General features: G+C 47.3%; 1 non-coding gene across 1 annotated transcript; it reads left to right on the top strand.

Moving 5' to 3' along the window:
• Positions 1 to 73, top strand: TRNAF-GAA (transfer RNA phenylalanine (anticodon GAA)). The gene has a single exon. It is a non-coding gene; the product is annotated as a tRNA-Phe (tRNA).
• The last annotated feature ends 12,087 nt before the right edge of the window (positions 74 to 12,160 follow it).

The following is a 12,160-nucleotide window of genomic DNA, read 5'->3' as shown; positions in this document are numbered from 1 at the left end:
TCCCTGGTGGCTGAGACGGTAAAGCATCTGCCTGAAATGCAGGAGACCCAGGTTTGATCCCTGGGTCAGGAAGAGCCCCCGGAGAAGGCAATGGCACCCCACTCCAGAAAATCCCATGGACAGAGGAGCCTGGTGGGCTGCAGTCCATGGGGTCGCAGAGTCGGACACGACTGAGCGACTTCACTTTCTTCTCACACTTCAGTTAAAAAAGGACACTACTTGGAGAAAGGGAAGAAGTCGCGAAGCTGCTGGAGCGTGGCTTTGAAGGCCAGCGTGTCTCTCCTGAGCCCACCCTCGCCTGGGCGGCACGGGCAGAGTTGCGCAGACGGCACGATGTGCAGGAGGCGTGCCCCGTGTCCTCTGCTTCACAAGACAGCTCAGGCTCTAAAAGAGCCACGACTCTTCCCATGAGCCACACTCGTGTCCTGCAGGTCTCTGCCCCACCCCCGAGCCTACTGTTTCTGTTTGAGGGTTTTGAGTTGTACGGTCGGGCCAAGCACATCAGCGTGTAGAGCCTAAGGAAGCAGCCCCGTCTAGTGGTCAGGCTACAAGTAACCAAGTTCCATTATCCTTCGGTTTCCATCTAAGTGTTATTTGTTCCCAGCAAATGATCAAGACTGGGTTACAGTAAACATGTTTCTGGGTGCCCTTCTGGCAACAAGGAAAAGTGGGACTTGAAGGCCAGGTGAAAGAAGGATTCTAAGGGGAAACGTCTAAACAATTTGAGAGCTGGAGCTCACCTTGGAAACCCTTGTACCAAGAGGCTGACAGCACCTCCAGAGATTGGCGTGAACAAAAGTGACTGATGTGAAAGCAAGAGCGTGTCGGAAACACCATATCTGTTCCGGAAATGGAGTCTCCTGATCTCCAAGAAAAACTTACAGATGTGTTGAGCCGATAACATCTCCCATGACTGTCTTAGCGAGACATCTTTGCAAGAACAGACAGTCCACTTAGACCACTGGTTCTCAATCCAGAGAGATTTCCATCCTAGAAGACATCTGGCAAAGTGCAGATGTTTTTGCTGTCACCACTGGGAACAGAGAGAGGGGCTGCGTGTCACAAAGCACGCCTCATTGCACCCAACAGCCCCCATGACAAAGAGTATCTAGCCCAAGATGTCTGTAGTATTGAAGCTAGAAACTCTGCCCTAAAAAATCAGTATTTTCTTGGTATTTTGATTATATTTGTTACTTCCTAGCTGAATCCACCTGTCTTTGGAAGAAAAATTCAGCAGGCAGTCTTTCTGGGAGTAGAGACAATTGAAATAATCTGCAGGTGAATTCCATGGGTCCACATGACCCTCATCACAATTTCCTTCCAAAGCATTTTCACCAAAAAAGGGAACGTTGCTTTGCATAATATCAAGCACTCTAAAGGGGAAATTGTTGCCCATAGGGAAATGTTTGGAAAGTCAATTGTGCTCAGTTATCTTATTTTCATAAAGAAATTTTAGAACAGGCTAATTGTTTTTCACGTAACAAATTTTACATGTGAAAATGTTAAAAAAGAAAAAATAATTTTTTTCACCTGCAAAGCTGACAGTATAAATTAATGTGTGGAACACACTTAAAGCAACTTCACCTGAAATTCCTTCTCAGTGTGAGTCACGCCATCTTCCTTCTTGGACTAAACACACTGCATAGAACACTCAACTCTCAAAGCAAACTGAGGTTCCGACCTGCAGGGAGAAAATCAGACACCCAGTTCTCTCTAGACATCTCTGAGCCAGAAGGGGCCCGACCCCACACCTCACCGGTCAGAACCTGAAAACTCACTGAGATGCCAGGCCTGACTCTTAATTCTGTGTCTCCCTCCCTGGAACACCTGCATCCCCATTGCCAGGTTTCCTTGGCAACCAGAGCCCTAAGATACCGGGTTCTGGCACACTGAAGAGAGAGGCCTGGGGTCAGGGTCATTCCTGCCCGCCAAGGTCAGGACTCAAGCATCCTGCCCCTCCCACTTCTCCCCAGCCCTCAGGACACAGGACAGCAGAGAATCTGGACCAGCACTCCCTCCAGCCCCAGAACTTGTTGGCCACAAGCTGGGGGGCCCCCTTGCTCATTCCAGTGACCCACTGGTCCTGGGAGCACTTGAAAGAGAAATGCATTCCACCATCCAGGGGCAATGCCACCCCTTCCCAGCTGGGGCCTGTTCCCTCCACCTCCTCCCGGCTCCAGGGCTCAGGGTCCAACACCCGAGGCCTCCGTCTCCCGCATCCGCACACCTGAGGCTCTGGCCACCCTCTCAACTCGCTGCCCACGTCCAGGCCGCTGGATTCGTGGGCTCGGCGGCCGGGGGTGGGGGGGGTGCAGGGGCTCCCCACGGGGAGCGGCGCCCTCCCCTCCATCACCGCCCAGACGCCCCCACCCACACCCCGCCCCCTGCCCGCAGACACGCTGGAAACCTCTCGCCTCCCATCCCGTCCCTCAAAGACATCACACAATGGCAGCGTTCCTGACAGCTTTCGGGCACATCAGGTCCATAAACCCAAAAAGGTGACCCTTCCGACATTCATCCGTCACAGTAATCACGCTGCCATCTTCACCCAAACCTCTGATCACCTCATTTCACTGCTCAGAAATCGTCAGCCCCCTACCCACCCCCTGGCAGCCTGCAGGATCCAGCTGGGCCTCCTCGGTGGGGATGGGACCCCACACACACCTGTCCACCTGGAGACGGTCAGCTCCTCTCTCCAGGCGCTCACCAAACACTGCCTCCTCCGTGAAGCCTCCCAGGACTCTCCGCACCCACGAACAGCCACCTCCTGCCTCCCCGCCTCACCTGACTCAGGATAGGCTGAGCGCTTTGCGCTTAAGTTTTTGCTGTGTCCTGCCTCCTTTCCAGAAAGCAGAGAGCAGGCTTGGGCCCACCTGAGGTCCGCAGGCTGCTATAAAAATCCTTCAGAGCTCCTAGCCCCATTCCCCCTCTGCGGAGTCACTGAGAGGGATAAATACACGTGTACACAGGGCTAGGAGGAAGGGTGCTCCTAAAAGCTCAAGGACTGTGTAAAGTCAGATGCACATGTTATCACGGTCGCCGCAGTGGTCGCTTGGGTCCCTGGGAAGGTAAGAATACCCTGTTTGTCCGATCGCTGATCCTGGCGAGTCACTGGCACCAGGGAGGTGCTTCCTGAATGTTCCTCCGATGTTTGATGAATGGTTGGTAAAGGCCCGTACTTGACTAGGATTGTGGGCTGGCTCACAAGAGCTCTTCCCTCTAAACTGCAGGTTTCCTTGGTAAAGTTGGAGAAATACCACAGAAGATGGAGCGCCATCCACACACTCAGAGGCAGCCCTCTCCTCTGCCTCGACAGTGCAAGTCGCTCAGTCGTGTCCGACTCTTTGCGACCCCATGGACAATACAGTCCATGGAGTTCTCCAGGCCAGGATACTGGAGTGGGTAGCCTTTCCCGTCTCCAGGGGATCTTCCCAACCCAGGGATCGAACCTGGGTCTGCCGCATTGCGGGCGGATTCTTTACCAGCTGAGCCACCAGGGAAGCTCCTCCTCTCACTTAAGCTGCAGGATTTGAGGGCTGACATGGAGAAGGAAATGGCAACCTCCTCCAGTATTCTTGCCTGGAGAGTCCCATAGACAAGAGGAGCCTGGTGGGCTACAGTCCCTGGGGTCTCAAGGAGAACAGACCAGAAGGAGGTGAGTTTAGGGCCAGCGCCTCTCCCCTCCAGAGAAGGTGCAGAGGATCCAGTGAGCTCGCTCCTGACCCTCTGACAAAGCGGGAGCAGCCACTTGGTGATATTTTGAGAATTCGAGGCACCATCTTTCTTTGGCCAGCTCGATTTCCAGAAACCAAAAGGCACTGTTTAAGGAACAGCCCCAGATGAGTCCCAGTCGGAAGTGTAGAGTGGAAGGAGGGACAGGGCAGCGGAGCAGTTTGCAGGTGTCCAGGAAGCCGGCCTGGAAAGAGGGCCACATCATCCCTGGTACTTTGCAGGACCACGGTGAAGAGGAGAGGAGTTTAATCCCGATCGAGGGAGCTGCAGTATTAATTCATTTACTTGGCAACAGCTGCGCTGGGCACAGAGCACTTGCCTGGGCCACGCGTGTGGCCAGCATCCTTCCGGTCCGTCCCATCCACTCCCAGCTCCGAGGACAGTCTCGTTTTCCTGTCTGAGCGGGCGCTGGTGACATTTCCTCGTTCTCCTTCACTAGGGTCCATTGTGCTCCCTGCTCCTGACCCACTGTACCCTCCAGAACCCCATCCCGTGAGGGCAACAATAGAATGTGGGCCCTCCTGGGGCGCGGGGGGTGGTGAAGGAGAGCAGCACTGGGGGTCGTAGGGTTCTGGTTCCAGCTGCTTTCTCTCCCTGGAACCCCCACCCCAGATTCCAGCTCAGCCACGGCTTCAGTCTTGCTGGCATCTCACCCTCTTTGGTGAGGCCTGTTTTGACCACATTCTATGAATAATTATGACCAATACAAATAACAATGCAAAGCACGCAGCTGGAGGAGAGCCAGCAAGGAGCTAACGTGTTTCTCCTATGAGCACAGTCCCCACACACCATCGGGAGCTGGTCTGCGTCAGCACAGAAAAGTTCACAGGCTCAAGTTCAAACCACTTCAGATTTGAGGATGTTGAGGTTGGATAACAGTCCTGTCTGGTTCCAAAGCCCATGCCCTGAAACCCGGTTCTCAACGACTGTCATGGAGGGAACTACATCCCCCAGGAGGGTCTGCTGAAGTCCTCACCCTCAGGACCTGCAAAGAGGACCTCACTGGGAAGCAGAGTCTTTGCAGATGTCACCAAGCAGAGCAGGGCGGGCCCTAATCCTATCCTAGGGCTGGCTGACACAGAGACAGACACACCGACAGGCCAGGACAGGTGATGGCTGACTGATGCATGCGACAGAGCCAGGTGCTTAGTTATGTCTTTGAAATGTTCCATACCAGTTGTTCTTAAAACTTCACAAAATGTTTTACAAAATTAAAGTTGTCTTTCCTTTTAAAGTAGTTTTATGTAAACCTAGACGTATTAAAATTAAAGTAAGTGATAGGAGGTATATAGCTGAGAATTAAAAAGCAGACAAAGCAGACACTTGCGATTTTTCAGTGACAGATTCATTCGATTTCCCGGTACTTTGACATGCCTTCATTAGAAGCAGACTGTGCGTGCTACTTCCTGTTATTAGTACATTCAAAGTTGTCACTCAAAAGCAACCATGTTATTGATTCCAGACAACTTAACACGTGACGAATAATGTAGGTTTGTTCATTACAGGCGTGCACCTGAAAGTTCTATTTATTATGCTATAAATTCATTGATCCCAGTGCTCTTTTATGAAATAGTTTTTAAGGAGCAGAAATAGTTTTTAAAAGAGAACAGAACGTACTTTCCTCTATTATTTGCAAATTGTCTTGGAGAAGAATGCTCCCACCTCTGTGAAACAGAAATGAAGATGTAAGAACGCGTGGAGCATGCCTTGTGGGGAAGTGAAATGATGGGAAACGCCACCCTGCCCCGCCCCAAGCTCATCAGCCGCCTCCAACCCTCCTGATGGTCAGGTAGGGGGTCACTGACCGGGGAAGCAACCCTCCTCCTCCCCCAGCCCCGTGCCTAGGGCCCTGTGAGCCCCTCAGGGGGGACTAGCCCACAGCCTCGTAGTCCTCACGGTCTGACCCTCCTGACTCCCTGCCCTCCTGGTCCAGCCTAGTTCCCACCCAGACACCACCAACCCGATGCCCTTCTCCTCCTGAAAGACCCCAGCCCTGGATGGCCACACACACTGCCTTGGCTGGCCTCACCCATCACTTCTTCATTTGCTTAGATTTCCATCCCCTGTCATTATTTCAGCTCCCAAACTCTCAGCAAGAAGAACTTGTCTCTTCACACGAATTTCAGAAACATGCCATAACCCATCTGTTTCCTTGTCCTTAGGGACAGCTCTCCTCAGCTGGCCATCCTCCTGCTCAAACTGGACCAGTGGCTTTTCTAGGCCCACTGTCTGGCCAGATGCTTGTCCGTTGTATTAGTTCTTCCCCAAACACCAACATCTTCCTTTGTTGGTAATACTTAATTTTTGCTTTGTATATTTTTAATTCCAGCTTTATTTTTCCTTCCTTCTGATTTCCTTGAGTTTATTGTGTTCTAAGTTCTTATCCTAAACTCATTAATATTCAGCCTTCTTTGCTGTTCTAATGTAAGCATTTAAGGTTAAAAATTTCCCTTTCATGGCATCCCATAAGCCTTGATTTTAGTGTTTTTTGTAGCACTTTTATTATCATTCAGTTTAAATACTTTCTAATTTCCTTTTTCATTTCTTTTTGACCCATGACTTACATAGAAATCTGTTTCCTGTTTCCCAAATGTGTGGGGTTCTCTCTGTTTTTGTTGCCGACTTCCAACTTAACTGCACTGTGATCAAAGAATATGGCCAATGAGAGAAATTCTTAAACATCTGTTGACTTGTTTCATGACACAAGACATGGCTTCATAAATGGCTTGAATGTATTTCTGTTTGTTGAGAGCAATATCTGATAGATGGGCATTATAGAAGTTTATTAATTCTGCTCCTCAAATCTTTCCTCTCAAAAAAAAAACTTTCCTGATTTTTAAAAACGATTTTACCTACCAACTACTGAAAGGTATTAAAATATCCTATATGATTTCTTTCTCTCCTTGTAGTTTTGTCAAGTTTTGCTTGATATATTTTCCATGAATAAAATGTTATTGCTTATATAAGTTTGGAATCATGATATGTTTCTAGGGATTTAAACCTTTTATAATTATTTACAGACTCTCCATTCACAGTAATGGTTTTGCTTTAAAACCTAATTTTTAAAAAAATCAATACAGCTTCACAAGTTTTCATTTGATCAATGTTTGGTATATCCTTTGCAACATTTACTTTCAAATTTTTGTATGTTCTAGATGTTTCTCTTGCAATCATCACATGGATAGATTTTTTTTTAATCCATTCTGTCAATTTTTGCCTTCAGAACATTTTATATCCATTTGTTGTAATTACTGTATTTGTATTTGGCTTTATGTTTTCTATTCAGTTCAGTTCAGTCGCTCAGTCGTGTCTGACTCTCCGCGACCCCATGAATCATGGCTTTATTTCATGTATCTTTTTTCCCTATTTTATTTTTTTTTCCTCATTCCACTCCATTTCTTATCCCATTTTCTCCTTCTACTATTTAGAACTTTTGCATATTTCAGCACTATCTCAAATAGATAGGGACTTTTTAAGACATTTAATTATCATATGATTATCTCAACTGAACATAATTAACAAAACCCCTTACTATCACATAATACCCTCTGTTCTCAAACATTCCCAAAGCAACATACATTTAGCGTGTTCAAATTAGGATGTAAATAAGATCCATGTTTTGGAGTTGGCTAATTTCTCTCTCCGCTTTTTTAATCTATGTGTGCGTGTTCAGTCGCTTCAGTCATGTAAAACTCTTTGAGACGCTATGGACAGTAGCCCACCAGGCTCCTCTGTCCATGGGATTCTCCAGGCAAGAATTCTGGAGTGGGTTGCCATGCCCTCCTCCAGGGGATCCTCCTGACCCAGGAATCGAACCTGTGTCTCCTGCACTGCAGGAGGATTGTTTACCCACTTGAGCCACCTGGGAAGCCTGTTTTAATCTGTAAGAGTTTCTCGGCCCACCCCCCTTTTTCCAGGTCACCTGGTTGCTGAAGGAATCGGGAGGCTTATCCCACAGATCTCTGTACACTCTGGATTGCTGATGCTTCACTGGGCATCACTTAGTATGTTCCTCTAACCTGGCTTGGGGCTTCTTCAGACTCAGGTTTAATTTTTTAGCAAACACATTTCATAGATGGGACTTGTACTTTCTACTACAAGACAATCAGACGTAGTGTGTTTCCTGACATGATGCAATTCAGCATACAAGTCAGAAAGCAAACACCGTTCAGAAATAATGGTGTCAAAAAGCCTCAGAAATATTACACGGATGCTCCAGTCTGGCATAAACACAAAAAAAATCACATTCCAGACTTTTTAGTCTTATTTTAGACCATCCATTTTCATCTTCCATTTATTTGAAAATAATCAGAATCATATTAATGGGGCTTCCCTGGTGGCTCAGTGGTGAAGAATCTGCCTTCCAAGCAGGAGACATGGGTTTGATCCCTGATCTGGGAAGATCCCGCATGCTATGGAGCAACTAAGCCTGTGAGCCACAACTACCAAGCCTGCGCTCTGGAGCCCGGGGGCTGCGACTGCCGAGTCCACGTGCCACAGCTACTGAAGCCTGTGCACCCTAGGGCCCGTGCTCCAGAACAAGAGAAGCCGCTGCATGCACCCACCACGACCAGAGAGCCGCCCCTGCTCAACACTAGGGGAAAGCCCGGACAGCAACGAAGACCCAGTGCAGCCAAAACATCAATAAATAAAATTATTTTTTAATAAAGAATCATATTTAAAAGAAATGTTTCTTTTCTGAGATAGGATAAAAATGTTCCTATGTTTTCTGTGAAAGAGAAAAGTATGACCACATAATGCTAAGACTTATCAGTCCATCTTATCAAAGGTCTGTCTAGTCAAAGCTATGGTTTTTCCAGTGGTCATGTATGGATGTGAGAGTTGGACTGTAAAGAAAGCTGAGCATTGAAGAATTGATGCTTTTGAACTGTGGTGTTGGAGAAGACTCTTGAGAGTCCCTTGGACAGCAAGGAAATAAAACCAGTCCATTCTAAAGGAGATCAGTCTTGAATATACATTGGAAGGACTGATGGTGAGGCTGAAACTCCAATACTCTGGCCACCTGATGCAAAGAACCAACTCATAGGAAAAGACCCTGATGCTGGGAAAGATTGAAGGCAGGAGAAGAAGGGGACGACAGAGGATGAGATAGTTGCATAGCATCGCCGACTTGATGGACCTGAGTTTGAGCAAGCTCCGGGAGTTGGTGATGGACAGGGGGGCCTGGCTTGCTGCAGTACACGGGGTCGCAAAGAGTCGGACACAACTGAGAGACTGAACTGAACTGATCAGTCCAGCAGCTAGCATAAACTTCTACTTTTTGCTCTTTGGAGGTAGGAAATTTTAAACATTTTAAAAGATGACATAAAAATGATTAAAATACATATATTTTATTATAATTTGGTAAAATGTGTTTTAAGTGCCATTTTGAACAATGCACACTATTAAAGAAATACCAAGTTTTGCCCTTGAATTTTATCCAATATATGTTGAAAATCTGAGTGGCTTAAGAAATTTTTTTCAGCTATATTGAATAGAATCAGCTTACCTATCATACTGCTTTGGCTATTTACAGTTCATTTCTTTCCAGTTAATGAGACAGATGAGAGATGAGTATTGAGAGCAGTTGAAAAGAATTCTGTTCTGATAAACTGTTTTTCAAAGCTGGTTTTTACATATATTCTTTCCAATCAATGCTTTCTTTCCTTTGCTCTCATGAAACTCTCCCTAAAAATGGATCTATATTGACAACAACCCAGGGACAGAAGAAGGAAATAAATGAAAGTTGCCATTCTCTCCACCCCTTTCTACTCTATTCCCAAATATCTATCTCAACTGGGGCCGAAACACCTCCCTTCTGACCCCAGGCTTCAACCTTAACATAAGTGTGTCTAAGAAGGAAGAATATAGGAAACCCCAGGGGCTTGTGCTGTTTCCATTAATTACTCAAGCAGTTCTTCCCTTTATCTGGCGGCCTTTGGTTGTACGGATATCCAGTGAGTAATCCTGACTGCCTCCACTATTTACCCAATTTACAAAAATTACTTAAACGGGGAAGGGAAATCACAAGTGAAAAAAAAACTGCAAAGCTATAGTTACAAAATGACAATTTTCATCATTTGCTGAATGAAACTCTACTTACACAATCTGAAACTTGAAAAGTCACAGGTTAACCATAATTTCTAAGACAAACCCTCCACTTTTCCAGAATTTATGTGCCCCTGCCCCCTGATATTTTTCAAGACCGCATTCCCTAATATTTTTCAGGGACTGAAAAGACATATTTTTCAAGAGCCGGCCCCTCCGCCTCTCCCTCTGTAAGAATTATGATTAAATACTGACAACAGGCAACTCTGCTCCAAGTTCACTCAAGGAGAGAACCAGTCAGTTAGGAAGCAAGAGACTTGCCTTTGTCCTGGGCTCCTCAGAAAAGCTCCAGGCAGGCTGATCACCTTGGTGACAGGTTCCACAGACAGGTGAGACGGAGGGAGACCCCCATCCCGCACGGCCGGCTCTGGGAGACAGCGCTGCTCCCCTCTGACTGAGCAGGACCCTGAGGGGCCTTCCCGGGACAGGCCGCCCCCGTCCCCTCTGCCGGAACGCCTCTGAAGGACTGGCCTAACAGGGCCAGATGCACACGCCTACGTTGTTCCACAGGTGTGAAAACCCCACCAAATGAAGACGTTAACTACTTGAGGAGTAGGAGCCCCCTGCTCCCAGGTCTCTGGAGCCCAAGGACAGATCCTGTTAACCCTTGTGACACCACCCTGTGTGACCTCCCCATCAGCCAGTCCAGAGGCTTGTGCACAAGCTGATCCCAGACTCTAAGACCCTCCTTCCTTACCCAGCTTTTATTTATTTTTTAAAATTATTTAGTTGGATGCACCAGTCCTTAGCTGTAGCGTGCAAGACCTTCTGTAGCTGCAGCCTGAGAAATGCAGCCTGTGAACTCTTCCTTGTGCCATGTGGGATCTAGTTCCCTGACCAGGGATCGAACCTGAGCTCCCTACATCAGGAGTTTTGGTCCTAACTACTGGACCACCAGGGAAGTCCCTCACTTGGCTTTTTTATAAAAAAAAATGCTTTGCTGAAAGCTTTCGGGGAGCTTTGGGCTTTTGAGGGCACGAGACCCCGGTCCCCTTGCCTGGCCCTACAGTAAACCTCTCTCTGCTCCAGCCTGCAATGCTTTGGTGCCTTTGTTCTCACACTCGGCTTCTGCTGCCCCACAAGTTTCACCCTTTCTACCTGTGGCACTTGTCTCTGCTGCGTGGTCTTCAGCGGCTTGTGGCTCCTGTTTCCCTGTATCTTTCAGCTTCTACCCTACTTCCAACTTGATGCATCTTATGTGCAAGCCCTGAGGAGCTGGGACCGCTGAGCCAATCACACAATACAGCTCACCCTTCGAGCCGGGCCACCCTTGGCTCACGTGCTTGTCCTGACCCAGCCAGCGCCGGACCAAAACCATCCCGTCACAGACCATGACACCCTGTGAAGGGAGAAACCCTCCAGCAGGGCCCTGTGGGCATGAAAAACCTTCCAAGGTCTCCCCAGAAAGCAGCTGTGGAATTAAACCGGTGAGCATCCTGGCTGGCCTGCTCAGGGGAGTTGAAAATAAAACTATCCGTTCAGACTCGATGTTCTAATGTAATGATTTTGATCTAATATTAGCTCAAGTTACTAATGAGTTCCTATATTTCAGCAAATGCTGAGACAAAGCTATACTCCAAATCAGGATGGGCTATTTCAGTTCAGAATTTAGGTACTGTTAGGTGAAGTTCTGTAAAGGACACTGTTGTTCAACCAGGGCATAAAGCTTATTCCCAAAATTCTGTTTGAATATTTTTATTGTTTAGTATATGCTATACTAAACGACACATTTTCTTGAACTCTTGACAGCTGGCTAATTTTTTGCTTGCATTAATCTTAAAAATTGTAATTCTCATGGAAGGAAATTCACAGCCAAATTTCCTTACACACAATTTAAGCTTCTTTCTTGTCGTTTGTCTAGGCACATCACCTTTTTACATTATTTTTTTTTTTTAGCATCCAACCCATTTTGTAAGCTTCCTCTCTGACCCTGACCTTGGTCATGACCATCCCACTACCAAAGGAAACTTCTGAACCAAGCCTGGCGCTGCCCAGTTCAGGGAAGACCTCTGTCTAGCATGCTCCAGTCAGATCTCTTTCTTCCTCCAGCCGAGTGCTGCCTCTAAGGCTTTTCATTGGTTTGTCTCTAGCTGGCTGTTCCCCTCTTAACTACCGTAGCTGGTCTTCTTTTCTTCCCAGCCACCTTCTTCAAGGTCAAGCAAAAGAGCCCTCCCGGCTTTAGAAGTTCTGGGATGGGAACCTTTTCAGTTCATGGAAACATTCGATACTCCTTTCATGTTTGTGTTTTGGTTGACTCGCTTTAATTTCAAAAGACTTATGTAGCTAATCTCTCCTCCATCAAAATCAAAGGAAAGTTGGC

This window comes from Moschus berezovskii, chromosome 3 (genome assembly GCF_049115385.1).
Source record: "Moschus berezovskii isolate FMDL1 chromosome 3, NW_MosBer_1.0, whole genome shotgun sequence".
In the NCBI taxonomy this organism is placed as follows: domain Eukaryota; kingdom Metazoa; phylum Chordata; class Mammalia; order Artiodactyla; family Moschidae; genus Moschus; species Moschus berezovskii.
Note: the sequence above shows the minus strand (reverse complement) of the source record. Positions and strands in the feature narration are given on the sequence as shown.